This window comes from Oncorhynchus tshawytscha, linkage group LG34 (genome assembly GCF_018296145.1).
Source record: "Oncorhynchus tshawytscha isolate Ot180627B linkage group LG34, Otsh_v2.0, whole genome shotgun sequence".
NCBI classification, from domain to species: Eukaryota; Metazoa; Chordata; class Actinopteri; order Salmoniformes; family Salmonidae; genus Oncorhynchus; species Oncorhynchus tshawytscha.
The window spans coordinates 1,999,694-2,019,349 of record NC_056462.1 but is presented as its reverse complement, the minus strand read 5'-3'; the positions used below and the strand labels follow the sequence as shown (position 1 = coordinate 2,019,349).

Sequence of the window (19,656 nt, the reverse complement as noted above, 5' to 3'; positions counted from 1 at the left end):
ACAGTGGGGAACAGACAGTGGAGTAGGATTTAGTCTCAGGAGGGGCCAGCTTTAACCCTCTCTTCTGCTCTGCCAGCACTTTCTATTCTATCCCCTGATCCTATTAAAACAAGCCAGCTGGGTAGAAGTTGTCTTCAACCACAGATCTAGGATCAGATGACTCGTCCTTAAATTCTAACATACTCTGAGTGTACAAAACATTAGGAACACCTTCCTAATATTACATTTCACCCCCTTTTGCCTCCAGAACAGCCTCAATTAGCCGGTGCATGGACTACAAGATTGTTACAGGGATGCTGTACAGGGATGCTCTATAGGGATGCTGGCCCATGTTGACTCAATGCTTCCCACAGTTGTGTCAAGTTGGCTATGTGTCCTTTGGGCGGTGGACCATTCTTGATACACAGGAAAATGTGGAGTGTGGAAAGACCCTGCAGTGTTGCAGTTCTTGACACAATCAAACCGGTGCGCCTGGCACCTACTAGCATACACAGTTCAAATGTTGTCTTTCCCATTCACCCTCTGAATGGCACACATGCACAATCCATGTCTCAATTTTCTCAAGGCTTGAAAATCCTTCTTTAACCTGTCTCCTCTACACTGATTGAAGTGGATTTAAAAGGTGACATCAATAAGGGATCATATATTTCACCTGGATTCACCTGGTCAGTCAATGTAATGGAAAGAGCGAGTGTTCCTAATTTTTGTACACAAATTATAAGGGGTTGAAAATACATATAATCCTGGGTCAGTTTTTATGGGCATCCTCTGAGTACCTGTGGATGTGTACTAATCATCCACTGTGGCCCTAGGACTCCTCTCGGTGGTCGTATTGGAGATTGATTTCCCTGTTTATTGACAGCAGGGTATTATAAAGGGCCGGGATTAAATACGATTAACAGTAAATCCACGTTAAATAGATCATGATTTGTAAATGCCATAATGTATTTATTTGTTAAGGTACTTTTCCCAATTATCTGAAATCTTTATTTTTCAAAACCATTTCAACTGTCTCTCTAGCTGTTTGTTTCAAACAGATTCACAAATCATGGGACTTTGTCTCTCTATGCAGACCTAGTCTTCCTCCCAACCCGCCCAGACCAATTGTTTGGACACACCTAATCATTGAAGCGTTTTTCTTTATTTTTACTATTTTCTACATTGTAGAATAATAGTGAAGATCTCAAAACTATTAATTAACACATATGGAATCATGTAGTAACCAGAAAAATGTTAAATAAATTGAAATATATTTTATATTTGAGATTCTTCAAAGTAGCCACAGCTTTGCACACTCTTGGCATTCTCTCAACCAGCTTCACCTGGAATGCTTTTCCAACAGTCTTGAAGGAGTTCCCACATATGCATAGCACTTGTTGGCTGTTTTTCCTTCACTCTGTGGTCCAACACATACCAAATCATCTCAATTGCGTTGAGGTCGGGTGATTGTGGAGGCCAGCACTGATGCAGCACTCCATCACTCTCCTTCTTGGTCAAATAACCCTTACACAGCCTAGAGGTGTGTTGGGTCATTGTCCTGTTGAAAAACAAATGATAGTCCCACTAAGTGCAAACCAGATGGGATGGCGTATTTCTGCAGAATGCTGTGGTAGCCATGCTGGTTAAGTGTGCCTTGAATTCTAAATAAATCACTGACAGTGTCACCAGCAAAGCACCCCCTTACCATCACACCTCTTTCTCCATGCTTCACGGTGGGAACTACACATGCAGAGATCATTCGTTCACTTACTCTGCGTCTCACAAAGACCCAGTGGTTGGAACCAAAAATCTCAAATTTGCACTCCTCAGACCATACAGATTTCCACCAGTCCATTGCTCGTATTTCTTGGCCCAAGCAAGTATTTTATTTTTATTGGTGTCCTTTACTAGTGGTTTCTTTGCAGCAATTCGATCATGAATGCCTGATTCACACAGTCTCTGAACAGTTGATGTTGAGATGTGTCTGTTACTTGAACTCTGTGAAGCATTTATTTTGGCTGCAATTTCTGATGCTTTTAACTCTAATGAACTTATCCTCTGCAGCAGAGGTAACTCTGGGTCTTCCTTTCCTGTGGCGTTCCTCCTGAGAGCCAGTTTCATCATAGCGCTTGAAGGTTTTTGCACAGCACTTAAAGAAACTTTCAAAGTTCTTTAACGTTTCCAGATTGACTGATCTTCATGTCTTAAATATACCTATATCCATAATGGTTATAGGCCTATTTCCATCCTGCCCCACCTTTCTAAAATATTAGACAGCCAAGATAACAAACAGATCACGGACATTTTCAAATCCCACCGTACCTTCTCTACTATGCAATCTGGTTTCCGAGCTGGTTATGGGTGCACCTAAACGATATCATAACAGCCATCAATAAAAGACAGTACTGTGTAGCCGTCTTTATCAACCTGGCCAAGGCTTTAAACTCTGACAATTCCCGCAGTCTTATCGGCAGACTCAATAGCCTTGGTTTCTCAAATAACTACATCGCCTGGTTCACCAACTACTTCTCAGATAGAGTTCAGTGTGTCATATCAGAGGGCCTCTGGCAGTTTTTATGGGGCTGCCACAGGGTTCAATTCTCGAGCCAACTCTTTTCTCTGCATATATCAATGACATCGCTCTTGCTGCTGGGGATTCTCTGATCCACCTCTACGCAGATGACACCATTCTGTTTACATCTGTCCGTCTTTGGACACTGTGTTAACAAACCTCAAAACGAGCTTCAATGCCATACAACACTCCTTCCGTGGCCTCCAACTGCTCTTAAATGCTTGTAAAACTAAATGCATGCTCTTCAACCGATTGTTGCCCTCACCCGCCCGCCCGACTTGCATCACTACTCTGTACGGTTCTGACTTAGAATATGTGGACAACTACAATACATAGATGTCTGGTTAGACTGTAAACTCTCCTTCCAGACTCACATTAGGCATCTCCAATCCAAAATTAAATCTAGAATCGGCTTCTTATTTCGCAACAAAGCATCCCTCACCCATGCTGCCAACATACCCGTGTAAAACTGACTATCCTACCGATCCTTGATTTCGGCAATGTCAATTACAAAATAGCCTCCAACACTCTACTCAGCAAACTGGATGTAGTCTATCACAATGCCATCTGTTTTGTCACCAAAGCCCCATATACCACCCACCACTGCGACCTGTATGCTCTCGTTGGCTGGCCCTCTATACATATTTGTCGTCAAACCCACTGGCTCCAGGTCATCTATAAGTCTTTTCTAGGTAGAGCCCCGCCTTATCTCACCTCACTGGTCACCATAGCAACACCCATGAGTAGCACACTCTCCAGCAGGTGTAGTTCATTGGTCATCCCCAAAGCCAACACTTCCTTTAGCTGCCTTTCCTTCTAGTTCTCTGCTGCCAATGACTTGAACGAATTCCTCTCTAACTTTAATCATCAACTGCCAGAGCAGCTTACCTGTACCTGTTCACAGCCAATCTGGAAATGGCACACCCAACTACCTCATCCCCATATTGTTATTTATCCTCTTGCTCTTTTGCACCCCAGTATCTACTTGCACATCATCATCTGCACATCTATCACTCCAGTGTTAATGCTAAATTGTAATTATTTTGCCTCTATGGCCTATTTATTGCCAAACTTCCCTACTCTTATACATTTGCACACACTGTACATAGATTTTCTATTGTGTTATTGACTGTACGTTTGTTATGTGTAACTCTGTGTTGTTTTTGTCACACTGCTTTGCTTTATCTTGGCCAGGTCGCAGTTGTAAATGAGAACATGTTCTCAACTGGCCTACCTGGTTAAATAAAGGTGAAATAAAAATGAAATCAAATATAAAGTAAATAAAAATTTGAATTAAAGTAATGATGGACTGTCATTTCTCTTTGCTTATTTGAGCTGTTCTTGCCAGGAAGGAGCTGGTACGATGTACATTACTGTCGGTTTTAGATTTTAGTGATGTTATATATATGCAGGCCTCAGCCACTACCCTGAGAGCACTTGATTCAGTGTATCATGCAGCCCTCAGGTTCATTACAGATCAGAAACGTCTAACACATCATTGTGATCTCTACAGCGCTGTTGGCTGGTCGTCATTGACCTTGCGTAGGCTTAAACACTGGTATACACTGATTTACAAGGCCATATTGGGTAAAATTTTATCTCTGTTCTTTTTTAGTCAGGTCGGTAAATAAAAATTAATTACGGTCCCATTCTGATTTGCTTCTAACAGTACCAAAAATTAGAACAGGTCATGGTAGAAATAGTTTTAGTTACTTCGCACCGTGGTCCTGGAATTCTCTCCTGAACAATTTAAAATGTGATGATCTAGTTTCGTTGGTGGAGTTTCAACACTTGATCGATGTTTATATCATAGAAGAGTGTAATTGTTTTTAGTCAAGATGTTTGTGTTTTTAATGTAATATGTCATTGTTGTACTGTATGTGTGTTTATAGTTTTGTTTAATGTTGTGTTAGTGTATGTAAGTTGTTTTGTCTGAAACGTTGTTCCCCCTGCTGCTATTGGACCAGGTCTCTCTTGGAAAAGAGATATTATCTCAATGAGAAAAAACCTGTATAAATAAAGGTTAAAAAAAACATAAAAATAATATGGACTTGGTATTTTACCAAATAGGGCTATCTTCTGTATACCACCCCTATCTTGTCACATCTCAACTGGTATGCTCAAATGCATTAAGAAGGAAAGAAATTCCACAAATGAACTTTTATCAATGCACACCTGTTAATCGAAATGCATTCCAGGTGACTACCTACCTTGTCACAACACAACTGATTGGCTCAAACACATTAAGAAGGAAAGAAATTCCACAAATGTAACCGACCAGCTCAAATCAGTCTTATGTAGCAAAATTTGAAATGGTGATTTTTACATTGGATAAAAGTAGAGACTACATAAGTTACAAAATGGCATATCATAGACTGCATTTTTTGAGGAACAATGGGAAAGTAATTCTGCTTTGATCAACTTGTAAACTCACTTTTGAGAAAATGGCCTTTGAATGTTTTGGTACGTACTGGAGAGCTCTACTTTGTCTACACCCATTCAGCATTGTTCACACCCTCTTAAAAAGCCAGCCCCATCCATCTTTAAGGATTCACATGTGAGGTCATGTGCTAAACAGTGAGTAGTGTAGCAAAGATTAAGAGTGGTAAAGTGGTAAAAGTAGTAGCCTACAAGGACAAATTCCAGGGAAACAGAAAGTGTCCAGATACATTTTTTAAATAAATATTAGATGACGCTTACCCAGACACACTTGTCTAAATTGATCGGTCATGTGAAAGAAATGCTAAAAACCCTAGCCACATCTAGCCAAGTGGATGAGTCTTTACAGAAGGTGTAATTGGTACAGCCCAATGGTTACTTGCATAGTAGCAATATCAGAAATAGATAGTGTCAATATAAATAAAATAATATACAGTATGTACAATAACAATATCAATAACAATAGCAGTGGTAGATGAGGAAGTTATATGCATACAATCAGGGATAAAGTGGCTGAGCAGCAGGATAAAAAAAATGTAGCAGCAACGTGTGTTCGAGAGTCATTTGAATAGAGGCACTGCAGATAGTGCTGACTGGTCCGTCCAAGCCACGCATGAACAAGGGAACCTATATTTGGAGAGCCTGTTTCTGTCCTCCCCTTGACTTTGGTGCAGGGCATGTGATGTCCATAGCCTCTACGTCGCAAAACTCCCTGATCTTCTCTAAAACATACGTTTGTCTAGCTGTGTCCAGTCCAGGTGGTGCTTGTACAGGCAGACCATCTATGGAGGAAGAATGTCAGCATTGGGCAGCACCTGAAACCTGGTCCCGACTGAGTCTGAACGCTACTTGGAGACAACAACACCAGGCTCCAGAGCATCGAAGCTGTAAAACAGGAAATAATTTTTAAAAATTGAGAAGACATTACAACCTTGCACAACATCAATTCACCTCCCAAGTTTAGATAAGAAGGATGACCTCATACAATGCAATTAAAATTATATTTACCTTATGTGCTGGTACTGCTTGAACTGTGGCACTGGCCTGAAGTACGGAGTCAGGTGTTGTTGACAGCTGTAGCTTTCCTCCAGCACCGTACCATCTTCCAGTCCAACCAGCTGTGGGATGGTGACCCCTGTCACTGTGCTGTCTTTCACAATCTCAGACAAAGTGTTCACTCTGGTCTTTCTGATGCGCTGCTTGATGAGGCTGAAGCACCAGTCGGGGGTGTGGCCTGTGATCAGGAAGTGAAGGCCCAGATTGTAGTGGAGCACGTGCATGGTCCGCCAGGCACAATACCCGAGCACAAACTTGTTCTTGTTTTAGCCACTGCAGTTGCGAGAGTTAAAAAATAGATGGAACCTGGCTGCATAGGGTCAGAACGATAGTGCACCTGCAAAAAACAAAATAACATTAAGTTAATGGAAAGAAAATGTAACGGTGAAAGGTAATATCATTTTTTAATGCATCATTATCAAGTACGTTTCAATTACCTACAAATGTGCAGAGCAGCAGCACTGCATACAGACACATCATCTTGGAAACTGGAAGTTAATAACACTGAGCCCGGCTACACGTACCTCTGGAAAATACAAAATTATGTGAGATCAATAAAAGTAGAGCCAATCATGCTGGAGGTCAATTAAATAATCAAAACATGTTGTTTATGCTTTACATACCAAGTGTTGTCATCGATTCCTTGTAGAGACGCCACAATGCTGCTTTGTCACATGGGATGGCAGCAGCTTTCCACCAAAGGGTTTGTGTCCTGGGTGTTGTCCTGGTAACACTATTGCATTATTGTCTACGTAGTTGTTGATGAAATTCACAACTCGCTGCAAGTCCTCATGCTTCAGGTGTAACCTTTGCTTGCTTGGGCCAGCTCTCTTTTTGATGGGAGGCATTAGACCATTCTCCGTGTATGACTGGTGAAGGAGAGTCAGGCGTGTTCTACTGATGCTGAAAGCCAAATTCCAGATACAGATATTTTGGCATTATTACACAATAGATAGCCGTAATCACTGTCAGACACACCTGGCTAACTCGATGGGTCATGTAATCATCTGGCGAAGTGGAGTCTGTTGTTAGACATGCTAGACATGCTAGCTAAACAACTAACCATAATCCTAATCCATAGAGTACTAGCAATACAAACCGATTGTCATAGCTAGCTAAAGTTAAGCAAATAGGTTCAATGTTAGCTATAGTTAGCTAGCTAACATTAGGCTATAACTAGCAGAAACGTATAATATCTGTAACTGTTGCTAGACTCTTACCCATAAACATGGATGAATGCTTCACGGTAGACTGCAACCCCTTTCATTATATAAGATGTCCTGTGTCATTTCCGTTTTGTATGTACAGCTTGCTTGGCCCATTGTTGTGTCAAGTCACTCTGGTTGACACTGACCGTGTGCAATGCCATAAGAATCATCTTAAACTTTAGCCCCCACCCAAACTCTGACCATTTTACTCGTCCTAGCAGAGCTGGTTAGGCTGTTTTCATGTTATCCAGAGCGTTGGTGACTGTAACTGTGCTCCTGGCAATAATTTCATTATGCTTTCTTGCTGAATGTTTACTGACACCGGTCATATTCAACTGGTGTTGAGCGTTTGTAAATTCATCAGTTATCCTGGGCTCTGGTACACTCAGACGAGAGTGCTCTGAAACAGTTGTTGCAGTGACGTTCTATTGGAATGGATACTTGCCCACTGGAGTCTTTTGAAACGTTTTAATACTGATACATAAAAAAAGCTGCGTTAGACAGGATTACTCTACACATACTGACCAGCTCAATTAGACAGAAATGTGCTATATGGCAGGACAATCGCCATCGCCCAATCTCGCTGCTTTCTCTTCCTTAACTCCGTCTAATCCAGAAGTTCTGTGCGTCCATGAATCCATGTCCACCGAATCTGTTAACTTTTCATCTGAACTATCTGTTGCGATCAGGAGAGCGGGCCATCAGTTATTGCTTACAGTTATTACTGCAGAGCGTGGCTTAAAGTGCACGCTTCAAACCTATTGTGTAATGTAAATGGTCAATGATCACGGCCCTACAGATCATCAAAGGCCAATCATGCCATCGATATATGGTCAACATGTAATAAAGTTACATGTACAGTCGTGACCAAAAGTTTTGAGATGACACAAATATTAATTTCCACAACGTTTGCTGCTTCAGTGTCTTTAGATATTTTTTGTCAGATGTTACTATGTAATACTGAAGTATAATTACAAGCATTTCATAAGTGTCAAAGGCTTTTATTGACAATTACATGAAGTTGATGCAAGAGTCAATATTTGCAGTGTTGACCCTTCTTTTTCAAGACCTCTGCAATCCGCCATGGCATGCTGTCAATTAACTTCTGGGCCACATCCTGACTGATGGCAACCCATTCTTGCGCAATCAATGCTTGGAGTTTGCCAGAATTTCCTGGCCATGGACCCAAAATATTGATTGCCTTATAGCAAAGTGCTCCATCATGCTGGAAAGGCATTGTTCGCCAACAAACTGTTCCTGTATGGTTGTGAGAAGTTGCTTTCGGAGCATGTGTTGGTACCATTCTTTATTCATGGCTGTGTTCTTAAATTGTGAGTGAGCCCACTCCATTGGCTGTGAAGCAACCCCACACATGAATGGTCTCAGGATGCTTTACTGTTGGCATGACACAGGACTGATGGTAGTGCTCACCTTGTCTTCTCTGGACACGATTTTTTCTGGATGCCCCAAACAATCGGAAAGGGGATTCATCAGAGAAAATTACTTTACCCCAGTCCTCAACAGTCCAATCCCTGTACATTTTACAGAAAATCAGTCTGTCCCTGATGTTTATCCTGGAGAGAAGTGGCTTCTTTGCTGCCCTTCTTGACACCAGGCCATCCTCCAAAAGTCTTCGCCTCACTTACACCTGCTTGCTGCCATTCCTGAGCAAGCTCTGTAGTGCCCCGATCCTGCAAAGAAATGATGACGGCACGTGTTTCCTTGCAGGTAACCATGGTTGACAGAGGAAGAACAATGATTCCAAGCACCACCCTCCTTTTGAAGCTTCCAGTCTGTTATTCGAACTCAATTAGCATGACAGAGTGATCTCCAGCCTTGTCCTCGTCAACAATCACACCTGTGTTAACGATAGAATCACTGGCATGATGTCAGCTGGTCCTTTTGTGGCAGGGCTGAAATGCAGTGGAAATGTTTTTTGGGGATTCAGTTCATTTGCATGGCAAAGAGGGACTTTGTAATTAATTGCAATTCATCTGATCACTCTTCATAACATTCTGGAGCATATACAAATTGCCATCATACAAACTGAGGCCGCAGCTCTGGACTGGGAATTGTCGCGGGAAGCTCTGGACTGGGGACCGTCACCAGAAGCTCTGGACTGGGGAGGCACACTGGGGGCCTGATGCGTGGGGCCGGCACAGGTGGCACCAGGCTGGTGACATGCACTTCAGGACGAGTGCGGGGAGCAGGCACAGGACGTACTGGGCTGTGAAGGCGCACTGGAGACCTGGTGCGTATAGCCAGCATCAAATATACCGGAACTTTAACACACTTCGCACGGTGAGTACAAGACGTACTGGGCTGTGAAGGCGTACTAGAGACTTGATGCGTAGAGCTGGCATTGATGGTGCCAGGATGAGAACACGCTCCTCAAGGCAAGTGTGGAGAGCTAGCAGGACATACAGGGCTGGGAGACCTGGTGCGTGGAGCCAGCACAACTTTCAACCGCCTGATAGCACGCTCCTCAGGACGAGTACAGAGAGCTGACTCAGGTGGCATTAAACCGATAACACGCTCCTTAGGGCAAATGTCGTGCATCCTCCAGCAATTCAATAACTCTCTCATTTCTCTCTCCTCCAAATTCTCCCTCAACTCACTGATGGTCTCTGATTTTCGGGCTGTTTTTTGGACTTTCTATGTGGCCGCGAACCCCGGTGTCATCGCTGTCCTCCATCATAACCTTCCGTCTCCTGCTCCTGCCAAGGAAGGCAATCCTGTCCTGCCACGATTTCCAGAATCCCTTCCCATCCAGGATCTCATCCCAAGTCCAGGATATACTCTCCTCCTGGGCACGCTGCTTGGTCCTGTTGTGGTGGAATATTCTGTCACGTCCGTGTGTGGAGACGGACCAAGGCGGAGCGGAGGTTGAGTTACACATCTTTATTTCTAAGTGAAACTTAAGCAAAACAAAACAATAAAGAAACAACGAAACGTGACTAAGTGGTGCACATGCACAAAACACAAAACAATATCCCACAAACACAGGTGGGAAAAACAGCGATTACCAGCTGCCTCTAATTGGGAATCATACAAATCACCAACATAGAAATAATAACCTAGAACCCCACATAGAAATAATAAACTAGAATACCCCCCAGTCACGCCCTGACCTACTTAACCATAGAGAAACAATGGCTCTCTATGGTCAGGATGTGACAATCAGTCATTTCAAGCCTTATTCATACAGTTTTGTTGAATAGGAAATACATCATAAAATATTTCATTTTCATATTTGTACTTTTGCGCTTTAGGTTGTGTCCTCAAAAATGACTACACCTCAGCAATTTATAACTATTATTAAAGGAAAGGTGAGATTTTAAACTTTTTTGGAATATGCAGCATTACTAGTTATTGTTTACAGCACTCTCATAATAAATAATTACTTTTGAAAATGAAGTAGATTACATTTTCGATTACACTTAGTTACATGTAACTGGTTAATGAGGCAATACAAATGTGATGTAACTAAAATAAAAGAGCATTTACTTGACTGCAACGGCCAACTGTTTTTGTGATTTTTACAATAACTAGACTAAATCATGTTTGAATCAAAATTGTTTCCACATCCTTTCAATGAAATGAAGTTGAACCAACATGGAATAGACGTTGAATTGACGTCTGTGCCCAGTGGGTAACACTAAATAATATTTTTGTCAAAATTACTAATTTACTTTTTTTTTTTAAGAATGCCAAAATTAAAACTGCAATATTGGAACTATTTCATATAAGTGTTGACAGAGAATTTTCTCCTAAACAACCACTGGGATGCAGACACCATTCAAATGTGTGCAGACTCATTACAACTTCAGCTTCAAGCACAAAGTTATTTCATACATCTGTGACCAAGAAAATGTGATGTTATTTCAATTCGATTAAATTATTTAGTATTTTTTCATGTTGAGAGTTCTAAAACCAGCTGAAAATATAACAGTGAGATGGCATGAGATGGGGAGAGCAGGGAGAGCAGTGAGATTGCGTTTTCTGGCACGATAAGACACGGGACCTATGACATACACAGAGTGCATAGTACACCAAAACGTAAGTCGGAACCAGTCCAGAACCACTTAAAGTCCCCCATATTGGGGACTTAACATCTAAGAGGATGTCTTATAGGTTTAACATCTAAACCTGTTATATTAAATGAATTGCCCTTTAATGTGAACCACATGGAAAATTTGATAAATCTCATTTCCTCTGTCCTGTTTATAGGACTTCTAGCAAGATTTTAACTCACATAACCCCAACATGTTTATACGTTTTCACCATCATTGTAAAGCCATAGTTATTTTGTTGCTTTGACAAAGCCATTTCTCAAGATTATTCTTTAGTTAAAGTGATTACTTAATTTACATCTCCCTAATTTTAAGGTCAACCCTATTACGTGAACTGAACTCTCATTTTATTATGGTGCAACTATTGCTTTTCAAAATAAACATATTGAACATTTAATAGTCAAATTATAGTCTTTTTGGCAATTTTCTGGTGTTTTGTAGTGAAAACTGAGCACATCGGGCATAACACGTCAACCCTGTTAGATAGGAACATTTTGTTATTGACAACTTCAACAACAACAAAAAGATGGCAGCCACTCCCTGTTACACAGAACAAGCTTTCCTTCCTCCTGTCCACAAAGGGACTTATGGCTGATTCAAGATTAAATCCTCTACGTTGTTACTATCGACCATGTTACTTTAATTGGCCCTTAATTGACAGCTAATATAGTCTTTCTTTCTCTCTCTTGAGATGGGAAAACATGTTTTATGAAGTTGACGTTAGACAGACCAAGTACTCTTTAAGACAAAGTTAAAATTAGGTGAAATAAATAGACTACCGAATAAATGAATGAATTACAATACCCAAAAGGCCTCGTTTTTGTTTTTTGGGGAGGGTGCCCTTTTTTCACTTTGAGCACCTGCCCCCTCAACTGGTAGTTGGTATAAGCTAAAGTGAGTTTGTGTAAAGACACAATCTAGGATATAATTGATACATCTACCTAGGCTGACACTATTTGTTCATCCACATGTGGAATTTGAATTCCGTTGTTAATGTTGTCGGAAACCTTCCATACATCTGCAATGAGTACTTGTTTAATAACCTCTACTGGATTGGGCTTCCTAAATCGGCACAGTTGTTGCTCAATATGCGATAATGTGACTTGAATGAAGTTGTAAACAACAGCCTACTTCCCAGGACATAGACATGTCTTATATTGGCAGAAAGCTTAAATGATTGTTAATCTAACTGCAGTGTCCAATTTATAGTAGCTATTACAGTGAAATGTAGGAACAGTCTGACCCTACTGCTGTCTCTGGCTCCACACCCGCCCGGCCCCGGCCATCTAGATGTGTGAAGGTTAGTGTCTTTTCTGTAGGGAAGCTAATGATCCATGATGTATGACATTCCTGGGAGTACTGTACACTTTAATTTTGTATTACGATGTCATTTTGTATGTTCTCTGTAGTTGTGTAATTGAAAATGTATCAATTTACCCATTAGGCACATTTGGGCAAACTCGTGAAGGACACCTGGCAGACTTGATACAAAATATTGTGTAGTGATGTAATTCTTCAATAGATCAGTCTGAAATGTTCTACACACACTGCTGCCATCTTGTGGACAACGTCTAAATTACACCTAGAATCTACACTGTTTTGCCTTTCCCTTGCATTTCAAAGATGATGTAAAAAAAAAAACATTGTTGACCAGTTTATAATAGGAATAAGGCACCTTAGAAGTTGGTGGTATATGGCCAATATACTACAGTTAAGAGCTATGTCCTAAGAACAGCCCTTAGCCGTGTATCAAATCGGAGGGCATGTTGTCCGGTCCTCTGGGAGTCTCTATGGGGGTGCCACAGGGTTCAATTTTCGGGCTGACTCTTTTCTCTGTATATATCAATGATGATGCTCTTGCTGCGGGCGATTCCCTGATCCACCTCTACGCAGACGACACCATTCTGTATACTTCTGGCCCTTCCTTGGACACTGCGCTATCTAACCTCCAAACGAGCTTCAATGCCATACAACACTCCTTCCGTGGCCTCCAACTGCTCTTAAACGCTAGTAAAACCAAATGCATGCTTTTCAACCGTTCGCTGCCTGCAGCCGCACACCCGACTAGCATCACCACCCTGGATGGTTCCGACCTAGAATATGTGGACATCTATAAGTACCTAGGTGTCTGGCTAGACTGTAAACTCTCCTTCCAGACTCATATCAAACATCTCCAATCTAAAATCAAATCTAGAGTCGGCTTTCTATTTCGCAACAAAGCTTCCTTCACTCACGCCGTCAAACTTACCCTTGTAAAACTGACTATCCTACCGATCCTCGACTTCGGCGATGTCATCTACAAAATAGCTTCCATTACTCTACTCAGCCAACTGGATGCAGTTTATCACAGTGCCATCCGTTTTGTTACTAAAGCACCTTATACCACCCACCACTGTGACCTGTATGCTCTAGTCGGCTGGCCCTCGCTACATATTCGTCGCCAGACCTAATGGCTCCAGGTCATCTACAAGTCCATACTAGGTAAAGCTCCGCCTTATCTCAGTTCACTGGTCACGATGTCATTACCCACCCGTAGCACGCGCTCCAGCAGGTGTATCTCACTGATCATCCCCAAAGCCAACACCTCATTTGGCCACCTTTCCTTCCAGTTCTCTGCTGCCTGTGACTGGAACGATTTGCAAAAATCGCTGAAGTTGGAGACTTTTATCTCCCTCACCAACTTTAAACATCTGCTATCTGAGCAGCTAACTGATCGCTGTAGCTGTACATAGTCCATCGGTAAATAGCCCACCCAATTTACCTACCTCATTCCCATACTGTTTTTTTTTTTTCTACCTGCACATGACCATCTGATCATTTATCACTCCAGTGTTAATCTGCTAAATTGTAATTATTCGCCTACCTCCTCATGCCTTTTGCACACAATGTATATAGACTCTTTTTTTTCCTACTGTGTATTGACTTGTTTATTATTTACTCCATGTGTAACTCTGTGTTGTTGTCTGTTCACACTGCTATGCTTTATCTTGGCCAGGTCACAGTTGTAAATGAGAACTTGTTCTCAACTAGCCTACCTGGTTAAATAAAGGTGAAATAAATGAAATAAAAATATTGACCATATACCACACCTCCTCGGCCTTATTTCTTAATCACAGCAGTCAAAACAAGTTAAATCAACATCCATCGACGGAAAATGATCTGGAGAGTTTAATAAGGGCGAGTTATCTTTTCTCTTGCGACATACAGTGCCTTGCGAAAGTATTCGGCCCACTTGAACTTTGCGACCTTTTGCCACATTTCAGGCTTCAAACATAAAGATATAAAACTATTTTTTTGTGAAGAATCAACAAGAAGTGGGACACAATCATGAAGTGGAACGACATTTATTGGATATTTGAAATTTTTTTAACAAATCAAAAACTGAAAAATTGGGCGTGCAAAATTATTCAGCCCCTTTACTTTCAGTGCAGCAAACTCTCTCCAGAAGTTCAGTGAGGATCTCTGAATGATCCAATGTTGACCTAAATGACTAATGATGATAAATACAATCCACCTGTGTGTAATCAAGTCTCCGTATAAATGCACCTGCACTGTGATAGTCTCAGAGGTCCGTTAAAAGCGCAGAGAGCATCATGAAGAATAAGGAACACACCAGGCAGGTCCGAGATACTGTCGTGAAGAAGTTTAAAGCCAGATTTGGATACAAAAAGATTTCCCAAGCTTTAAACATCCCAAGGAGCATTGTGCAAGCGATAATATTGAAATGGAAGGAGTATCAGACCACTGCAAATCTACCAAGACCTGGCCGTCCCTCTAAACTTTCAGCTCATACAAGGAGAAGACTGATCAGAGATGCAGCCAAGAGGCCCATGATCACTCTGGATGAACTGCAGAGATCTACAGCTGAGGTGGGAGACTCTGTCCATAGGACAACAATCAGTCGTATATTGCACAAATCTGGCCTTTATGGAAGAGTGGCAAGAAGAAAGCCATTTCTTAAAGATATCCATAAAAAGTGTCGTTTAAAGTTTGCCACAAGCCACCTGGGAGACACACCAAACATGTGGAAGAAGGTGATCTGGTCAGATGAAACCAAAATTGAACTTTTTGGCAACAATGCAAAACGTTACGTTTGGCGTAAAAGCAACACAGCTCATCACCCTGAACACACCATCCCCACTGTCAAACATGGTGGTGGCAGCATCATGGTTTGGGCCTGCTTTTCTTCAGCAGGGACAGGGAAGATGGTTAAAATTGATGGGAAGATGGATGGAGCCAAATACAGGACCATTCTGGAAGAAACCCTGATGGAGTCTTCAAAAGACCTGAGACTGGGACGGAGATTTGTCTTCCAACAAGACAATGATCCAAAACATAAAGCAAAATCTACAATGGAATGGTTCAAAAATAAACATATCCAGGTGTTAGAATGGCCAAGTCAAAGTCCAGACCTGAATCCAATCGAGAATCTGTGGAAAGAACTGAAAACTGCTGTTCACAAATGTTCTCCATCCAACCTCACTGAGCTTGAGCTGTTTTGCAAGGAGGAATGGGAAAAAATGTCAGTCTCTCGATGTGCAAAACTGATAGAGGCATACCCCAAGCGACTTACAGCTGTAATCGCAGCAAAAGGTGGCGCTACAAAGTATTAACTTAAGGGGGCTGAATAATTTTGCACGCCCAATTGTTCAGTTTTTGATTTGTTAAAAAAGTTTGAAATATCCAATAAATGTCGTTCCACTTCATGATTGTGTCCCACTTGTTGTTGATTCTTCACAAAAAAATACAGTTTTATATCTTTATGTTTGAAGCCTGAAATGTGGCAAAAGGTCGCAAAGTTCAAGGGGGCCGAATACTTTCGCAAGGCACTGTATTCCTAAACTAATAACTAATAATTATTATATTGATGGAAAATCGAATTTTGCTTCTTAGCCTACGTTGTTAAAAATGACTTATTCCTTATTGCTATATTATTCATATATTCCTTCTTAATTTGCTCGATAACATTATGTATGATGATGGGTTTCATGGAAAATATGTCAAATCCCCTGTTCCTTTTTGGGCTAGTTTTCAGGCCTCGTGGGTGGGTTTTCAGGGGATAATGGGATAGAAATGTTAGCTAGACCTGGCAACCCTGGTGGCTCCTCCTGCAGGCAGAAGCTACAGTTACTGTAGTGTGATAATGGCTCCCTTCTGAGTTGCATGTGTCATCTCACAGTCAAGAACAGGGAAGGCTTCAATTCGATTGTTTGTTAGTAGGCCTAAGAGGCAGATGTATGCAGCGGAACTTCAACCACAGTTAATGACTAGTTTCAACAGCATAGCTAACAAGCTAGCTAGCTAACTAGCTGATTTACATCATCTACCTACATTCACTATGATAGCTGATAGCCCACCCCTCTTTGCCCTCTCTTTGAGCAGTAAACTATAAGCTTGCTTACAGTCGTATTTTGCAGAAAATTAAGCCCTTATGCTAAACAAATACATTTTGAAAATTGGCTACAGGAGCATTAGATAATTAGCTATGAAGGTAAGAAATGTACATTGCCACTATAATATATTTGTTCATCCTCATGTGGAATTAGAATTCTGTTGTTGATGTCTTTGGAAAACCTTCCATGCCTCTGCAATTAGCCTTTGTTTAACATCCCTAAATCACACTTCTTTCATAATTCAGTTATATATTTCATGAGTTATATTCATTATTAATACATTTCTTCCAAGATTAGTGAAAATGAAAACAGTCCGGTTTATTAAACTATTCTCTTGTTTGATTTGAATTGGTAAAACATTGTATCAGGAATGAAGAGAGATCAGCCGGACAAAGGGTTCATTTTGTTCCAGAGCACATGCTGTACATAAAAGTACTGGGTGGGGAGGAGCATGTCAACTAAAGTTGATAGATGTATTGGACTGTATGTTGCACACATGAGCAAACTATGTCAAACTTTTTAGAAATGTGTCTTTATTTTTGTTGATAATGCTGTTTAAACTACAGACAAAATCAGAGGACGCACACACACTCTCACAAGCACACACAGACAGGTGAGTGGAGATTTCCAAGTACCGATTATTTTTACTGTGTTCATTCTACTGTAGTTTCCTGTTTTTTTTATCTACAGTACCTATGTTTCCCTCACTTTGGTAATTTAGCAAGTTTATGCTGACTTTTATCACAACTTTATTCAAGCTGATGAGACTAAAATATCGAGAGCTGACTCCTTCCAGGAAATTATTTACAGTTTCACTTTCTCTGTCTAGATATGGCTTCATCCAGCAGTCTCCTGTCTGAAGAGCAGTTCCTGTGCTCTATCTGCCTGGATGTGTTCAATGAGCCAGTATCCACTTCATGTGGACACAACTTCTGCATTGCCTGTGTCACAAAATACTGGGATAGCAATGACCTGTGTCAATGTCCACTGTGTAAGGAGACATTCTACCCACGACCAGAGCTTCGTGTCAACACAACGTTCAGAGAGGTTGTAGAACATTTTAAAAGGATGACAGACGAAGGTAAAGATGATTGCCCTGCCAATCCCGGAAAAGTGGCCTGTGATGTCTGCACTGGGACGAAGCTCAAGGCCCTGAAGTCCTGCCTGGTGTGTCTGGCCTCTTACTGTGAGACTCACCTGGAGCCTCATCAGATAGCCCCACCCTTAAAGAGACACAAACTGATTGACCCCGTGGAGAACCTGGAAGACAGGATCTGTAAGAAGCATGACAGAGTCCTGGAGCTGTTCTGTAGGACTGACCAGACGTGTGTGTGTGTCAGTTCTGCACTGAGGCAGACCACAAGACTCATGACACTGTCCCTATAGATGAAGAGTGTGGAGAGAGGAAAGCTCAGCTGGGGAAAACTGAGGCAGAGTTGCAGCAGATTATCCAAGAGCGACTGCAGAAGCTAAAGGACATCAAACACTCAGTAGAGCTCAGCAAGAGAGATGCAAAGAGAGAGATAGCAGACAGCATGCAGGTATTCACTGCTCTGGTTCGATCCATTGTGAAAAGCCAGGTTGAGGTCATTGAGGTGATTGAGAAGAAGTAGAAAGCAGCTGAGAGGCAGGCTGAAGGGCTCATTAAAGAGCTGGAGCATGAAATCACTGAGCTGAAGAGGGGAAGCACTGAACTGGAGCAGGACCACCGAGGACCATCTCCAACTTCTCCAGAGCTTCACATCTCTAGTGTGCACCCCTCCATCCACCAAGGACTGGTCTGAGATCAGTGTTCACAGTGATCTGTGTGTGGGGACTGTGAGGACAGCTGTGTCTCAGCTGGAGGAAATGCTGAATAAAGAGATGGAGAAGCTGTTGCCTGAAGTCAAACTGAAGAGGATTCAGCAGTATGCGGTGGATGTGACTCTGGACCCTGACACAGCACATCCCGATCTCCTCCTGTCTGAGGATGGAATCTACCGGACAATCCAGAAAGGTTTGATCGTTTTGCCATTGTCCTTGGAAATGATTGCTTCTCCTCAGGGAGATTTTACTATGAGGTGACGGTTAAGGGGAAGACTAAGTGGACTTTAGGAGTGGCCAGAGAGTCCATAGACAGGAAGAGGAATATCTCACTGAGCCCTGAGGATGGACTCTGGACCGTGTTGCTAAGGGATGGAAATGTGTACAAAGTCGGTACCTATCCCCCTTTCCTCCTGTCCCTGAAAGAGAAGCCCCAGAAGGTGGGGGTGTTTGTGGACTATGAGGAGGGTCAGGTCTCTTTTTATGATGTGGAGGCCAGGTCTTATATCTACTCTTTCACTGGCTGCACCTTTACTGAGAAACTATATCCATTATTCAGCCCCTACAATCATGCTGGTGGTAAAAACCTAGCCCCTCTCATCATCTCTCCTGTCAACCACACAGACTGATTAAACAATGGAGTTTTCCACAAGTCATTTACAATTTATATCTACAAATCATTACATGTATAAATATATTTACAAATATATTTAGTCAGGTTGACATGTCATATGATTAGAATGTCCATGGAAGTCCTTTGAAATTGTATTATAAAAAAATGGAAACTGGAAACTGTGTACATCTTAATATAAATAATTGCATTTGCTGAAAATTAATATTATCAACTGGAATGACCTTAAATAATAAGTAAAAATGTAAAATAAATTATGTTGTTTTTTAATTATTCATATCCTTTGTCTCTAATGCTGAACTGCCCTTGAGCAAGGCAACAACAACTGCTCCCCGGGCTCTGATGAAGTGGACGTCGATTAAGGCAGCCCCCAACATCGCTTTGATTCAAAGGGGTTGTGTTAAATGAGGAAGACACATTTCGGTTGAAAGCATTCAGTTGTGCAACTGACTAGGTATCCCCTTTCCCCTTCATTGACATTGACTATCCCACAAAGTGATAC

General features: G+C 41.6%; 1 pseudogene; it reads left to right on the top strand.

The window, feature by feature from the left end:
• Nucleotides 1-17,204: 17,204 nt before the first annotated feature.
• On the top strand, nucleotides 17,205-19,301 carry LOC112231550 (annotated as a pseudogene).
• Nucleotides 19,302-19,656: the final 355 nt, after the last annotated feature.